Source organism: Manis javanica, chromosome 1, assembly GCF_040802235.1.
Source record: "Manis javanica isolate MJ-LG chromosome 1, MJ_LKY, whole genome shotgun sequence".
In the NCBI taxonomy this organism is placed as follows: Eukaryota; Metazoa; Chordata; class Mammalia; order Pholidota; family Manidae; genus Manis; species Manis javanica.
Window position 1 is genome coordinate 233,414,982 of NC_133156.1, and position 6,113 is coordinate 233,421,094.

At 49.6% G+C, this 6,113-nt stretch overlaps 1 long non-coding RNA gene across 1 annotated transcript; it reads right to left on the bottom strand.

Annotated features, from left to right (window-relative positions):
* Nucleotides 1-209: 209 nt before the first annotated feature.
* LOC140844423 (uncharacterized) lies at nucleotides 210-4,679 on the bottom strand. The gene is made up of 3 exons (XR_012122677.1): nucleotides 4,552-4,679; nucleotides 4,015-4,286; nucleotides 210-849 (listed from the first exon to the last, which is right to left on the bottom strand). It is a non-coding gene; the product is annotated as an uncharacterized lncRNA (long non-coding RNA).
* Between the last annotated feature and the right edge of the window lie 1,434 nt (nucleotides 4,680-6,113).

The following is a 6,113-nucleotide window of genomic DNA, read 5'->3' on the forward strand; positions in this document are numbered from 1 at the left end:
CTGAAGGATGATGTGAGAACAGCTGTTACATTTCTTTCTCTCCCTGACCTGTGGTGTCCACAACCTCATATAAATGGGGGACGTAACTGGGTGATTCTTAAATTCTTTTGTCACTTGAGTAGCAAGTATTTAAAATGGTAACTCTACAGTGTAATAAGGTACATAGAAGACATAAGGTACATGTTAGTTTTTATTATTAATAAGGCTTTTATATTTTAAAATTCCTGAACCAAGTCTGGATCAGTTAGATGAGCATTTTATTAGAAGTCGAAAGACCTGAGTCCTGGCCTGACTCTGGGTCTTCATGGGAAACGATGCCGATCATTGCCTCCCAGGGCAGATCTCTCCATCTCCCTGTCTTTGCCTCCCAGGATACTGTGGAAACAGCATGGCTGGTAACAGAAGAAAAATAGCAGCGATACTCATGAGGTGGGTGGGTCTCTCTTCCTGCACCTCCTCCAGGCCCTTCCCAGGAAGTCCGCCCAGACCACCTTTCCAGATTCCTCTAGGGCCCCAGGCCTCTGCCTCCGAAGCCGGGGTAGAGGGAGGAACTGGGGCTTGAGATTCCGGCCAGGCCCTCCAGATCTCCACTTCCTTGCCAGCACAGGAAAGCCGACCGAAGGATACCACCCATTGTTTCTCCTCGCTGTGGGTGGGTTGGCCCAGGGAGGATGTGCAGTTCCCTTTGAGGCTGGAGTTTTTCCTTTTAATAAGGAATGATCAGTGGACTGAGAATCCCATAGGCTCCAGAAATGTGAGGCCTTAAACTTGTGTCACTCCAACAAGGCAGTGAGCTCCTTAGAGCGTGAGCCGCGCCTCACACCCGTCTTACACAGAAGTGATCAATGCCTGTGGAAAGGGAGAAAGCAAATCCTCAGAGTGGAATGTGCATTTCCCCGCGAGTTATGCCCTTGGTCTCTCCCACTGGAGATCCAGATGGGGTGCCTAGGCAGGTAGGGCTCGGGACCCTCTTTGCGAAAGGACCTCGAGCGTGACTCAGTGGGAGCTGCAGCTGCTAACTCTCCCGGGTCCATCTCAGCTTTGAAGCTGAGGTCATGCTCTTCTCAGGGTGACTCAGAAAGCAACTAAGAGAGATGGTGTATGAGGGCCTCATCTCTAATAGCAGTAGTTGCTGTGGGTGGACTGCCCACCCCCACTTCCCCCAGGTGGTGAGATGGGTTTGGGTTTGGGAGCTGCATCGCTCGCCAGCCAGCTGCATCAAGGACCCCAGGCCAGGTGGTATGAGGAACCCACATAGTTTCTGGTACAAAGTAGTGGCCCAATTGCTGAAACTTTCACTAGTTCTAACTTTCATAGAATGTCTGGTGAAAAGATATATACTCTGGCCAATGTGCTGATTCAAATGTTTGAACAGTATAGGACAGAAATGCACAGGGCAATGGAACTGCATTACAGGGATGAAAGCTGAGGGGAAGAGAACATGCTGGAATGGATGTATATGTGAGGCCAGGAGATCCACCAGAGGAGTGTGTTTTACGGTGGCCAAAAGGCCACCAAGACAATCAGAAACGTACTGGCAATAGACATCACTAAGTTCATGGCTCCTTTCTAGAGGTCACTGCTAAGGAAGACAGGCTGTTCTGGAGGTGGCTTACAGAGAGCGGTGGGCTGGTGGGGCCCTGAAGCAGCAGAGGTAAGGTGTTGATGACTAACTGCCAAAAATAGAAAACCACAAATACCATGATGTCCACAAGGCGTTAAAAAGAAAGAAGGAATGATGATCGGGGACTGAAAGCGATACAGTGACTCTGGTAAGATGCCCTGTACTTTGTCCAGGTTCCAGACAAGGTAAGAAGTAAGTTTTTCTGACCCAGACCCACTGACATTAAAGGCAGCTGGCCTCTCAGTAGAACAGGACTCTGCAAGGCCACAACTATATACAGTAACGAGTCCTCAGTTCTTTCCCAAAGGGAACTATAGCTACTGACTTGGATGACTGTTGCTGAAGAAATCCAGACACGTCAAGGACCTGTAGACACAGAGTAGGATTGACACTGATACCCAGAAACCCATATCAGAGTGGAGACAGAGGGGGCCGAGTGATAAATAGCACCCTTGCCCACCTCACAGGGGATCCACTGGGTCTGCAGACATACCCAACTATCATTTCCCTATTCCCCAAATGTGTGATCGAGTTTGACATACTTAGCGGTTGTATTAACTCCCAACCTGGGCCCTTGATCTGTGGGATGAGACTAGCATAGTAATGAAGGCCGAACGAGTCCTCTGAAACAGTGACCCACCTACCTCACCCCCAGTCAGGACAGCAATTAGAAAACAATATCACATCCTCAGGCGGATGGTGGTGTTTAGTGCCACCCGAAGGAGTCTGAAGGGTGAAGGGGTCAAGGTCCTTCTCAGATTCTCATGTATACAGAAGTTTGCTTCCTGCAGAAACCAGATGGACCCTGAGTGCCAGTAGACTGCCACAAGCTCGGCCGACCGTCAGCTTCACCAGATATGGTATCATTGCTAGAGCAGATTAGGATGGCCTCAGGTACGGGCTAGGTGGCCACTGCTTTGCTAAATGCAAGCTTTTTTACCCAAATTATGAAAGATTAAAAAAAAAAGTTTGTGCTGACATGGAATGGACCCAGTATATATCAGCCAATATGCCCAGAGCTGTGCATCTTTCACAACATAATCTGAAGAGAGCTGGGCCACCTGGATATGCACAAAGCATCACATCGATCCAGTACACTGATAACATTATGCTGACCAGCAAGGATGAGCAAGAGTTGACTGACTTGATTAAGATGGGCATAATTAAAGGATGGGAGAGAACTCTGTGAAGATTCAGGGCCCTGCCCCTTCACCAATGTTTCTTAAGACCCAGTGTCAAGGACATCATCTTCAAAGTAAAACGTATGTGGCCATATCTCCCACCCCCACGTCAGAGAAGAATGCACAGGGTCCACTGGGCCTCCAGGTAGGGTGTTGACAGCTCACCACAAGGTGAATGAAGCAGGGCTGGCATGACACCTTGGGGGTTCTAGGAGGCGTGGTCTGGGCCAAGGGTCTGTAAGGTTAAGGTCAGAAACAAACAGCTGGGGAGGCTCGGCCTGATGGCCCAGGCTCCTTTCTCTGGTGCTCCCCTCCATCTCTACCTGCTTCTCCCCCTCAGCTGAGGTCTCAGGGCCTGGCTCTTGGCTCAGGAGCTCTGAGGGGACTTGGAGGAAGAGCCCCACTTGGGGTAGCAGCTGCACCTTGAGGTGGGGAACCCCAGGGCTCATCCCTCACTGGAGGCTGACTCACCTAGTTGAGTCCTATTTTGCCTTCACCCTTAAGTCCAACTTGGAATCTTAATTTTGGTACCTTAAAGATGTAGTATTTGCTAGGCCATTTGTCCCTGTAACAGCATTTACAGAGACTACTTTAGAATGTACATAATAATCTGGAAACTTACATAAAATCTATTATCCTCACAAAAAGCCCTTTGTTCCCATTTCTCATGAGAAAACTGAGGCTCTGCAAGTGACATGATTTGCCACAGCTCACTCAGGAAACAAGTGGCAGAATGGGCCTGTGAACTCAGATCTTCTCATCTCGAACTTGTTCACTTCTCATTACATCTAGATGCCCGAGCTTCAAAAGAATCAACAGCCTGTGTGATGAGAAGTTTCTCTTGGAAGGAAGGGGGTTCAGGTATGCAAAGGCTTCCTTCCAAAAGCAGGTGAATTGTGATTCAGGCCAGGAAAGGTGAGAACTTCCGTTAGCTTTGATGATACACTCCCCTCCCTCTAGTCCCTTGCCTCTGGGAGCTGCAGAGAACATTCTCAGGGTAGGTGGGAGGGGGGTCCTGGTCACAGCTCCCAAGTTTTAGTGTTTAGGTATCCATGCTGAGGGGCATCAGCGTCTCCTTTAGCAGCATGGCATGGCGTGACTTTAGAGATTGGAACCAGGGTTCAAAAGGGCTTCGATGCTAACTGGATAGCATCCTTCAATTAACTTAGTCCAAGGCCACTTTACACATGTGTAAAACTTACTACCTACCTTGAAAAGTTTATCAATGGATTAAATAGATGTTGGTTCCTGTTTCCTCCTTCCCTTCGGCTCTTAGGCCAGGTCTTTGTTTCACGTTTGCTTCACTGCATGACAGCACGTATATACCGTATATACTGAGGACTCACAGCACAGGAATTACACAGACCCAGCAGGGCTCAACCACGGGCTCAGCTGGGGACTCCATCTCCATGTTGAGTTACCTGGCCCTTGTCTGCTATTGCCACACAGAGCAATTGTAAGACTTGCATAAATGAGAGCATCTAGAAGGCATAGATAGATGATGAGTAAGAACACTTTGGGTTAGACATTTGATAATTCTTGCAGATCAGCATCTGACACCCATTAAAGATTGGTCACGGAGCTCATCACTGAAGAGAAGGACTGGAACAGGAAAGAAGACCACCCTGGAAAGGACGTAAGGCCGGAGGCAGAGGGGGTGGGTGATAACAAAACCTCCAAAGTTCATGTAGGGCTTCCCACTTACAAAGCTCTTGCCCCTTAGGCCCCCAGTTTAGGGCCCATTACCTGCTCTCGGGGTGGCTCTGGGAATGCCCTGGGTTCCTCTGGACTTTGGTTGCTTTATCAAGAGTTGGACTTCACCAGTAGTTTTCAAATGTATCTAGCAGCCGGCCCTTGACCTCTTCATCTTTGTGCCTGTAAGTCTACATCTGAACAACAAATGTAAAACTGTGAAAGTGGAGTTGCTTTGGTTAGCGGGTGGACCTCAGTGAGTCCCTGGCCCCTGTCCTTGATTGCATGTAGTCAAGTCTCGGTCCCAGACTATCCCCCATTTGAAATAACTCTGCCCTGTTACTCCCTGGACTGACGAGGGTGACAGTCACTACTCCAGCGTGGGACAGGACTAAGCCCTTGACAAGCCCTAGCTGTTAATCCTCCACCCTTGGTCCTTATAAAAGTTAAGTGTTTTGCTGGGTCACAGCTAATACTGAGACTAAAGACTCAGAGCCCAGGCATGCCACTTCCCCCAGCCGCTGCCCTCACTCCCAGGGGCCCAGGCCACTTGCCTGCTCCAGATCCAGATTAAGTAGCAAGGGGTGAAGGCCCTCTCCCCACAGGGATTCGAGAATAAAAGATTTCTGCTGGCTAAGCCTTGAGACACTGACAGGGAGGGAGCTTGCTGATTCTCTGCGTTCTCACCGGGGTGGAAGCTCATTACAGAGAGGCTGGAAGTGTGTGTGCCAACGACCCCCTCCCTTCGACCACACATGCAAAGGTTTGACAGAACAGAACTCAAGCAGGCACTCATTAGGCAGCAGGCCCATTTCTGCTTAATGAACAGGCAGTGAAAGAGCAAAGAAATTGAATCAGCCTATCTGTACTCTAGCAAAAGCCACTGGTGGGCTTCAGTACACGCACAGGCTGTTTTTAACGATGCGCTTCTTAGAAACCTGGGATCGGAAGTAAATTTCCACACATAAATTACATACATCAGTTAACAGTTGTTAACTGCACACGGTCCACCTGCCGGGCACTGGGTCAGGCGCTGCTGGGGATACCAAGGTGACGTGGATGAGCAGCACTTGGGGACTTTGGACGTCTGGTCCAGTTCGCCAGAAAGCCTCTGCTTTAGCCACGTCCTGGTCTTCCCCTGCCTGAAGTACTGCTGCCCATCTCTTTCTTCATACCTAAAGCCAGTTCTCTGGGCTAATTCAGCTGCCACCCCACCCTGGATACCTCCTGACAGATTCAGACAAGTGCTGTGGGTGGATGGGGGGACCATTCCTATGGGGCTCCATGACTGTGTTTACCCCACGCTTGATTCTGCCCAACACCTTTGTTGCCACGTCTGTTTCTGCAGCCTGCGCTGAAATGACAGTCACTAAGCATTTCAGGATAGAACTGCCCCTCTCTGTGCGGTGGATACTTCTGTTAAATGAGGTACATGGCAGATGGGACTGCTGACAGAGCCCACCTAGCTCTGGCACTCAGTGAATCTGACTGAGAAAAGCTGCTGGTGGACACTGGTTTCAGAGTACTCGGTGGCCTCCTCCTTGGAGGCTTCCAACCCGGTTTGTAGTCGATGCTCCTTCTCCTGGGGAATCGTGTAGAAAGCTGCATTACCTGAG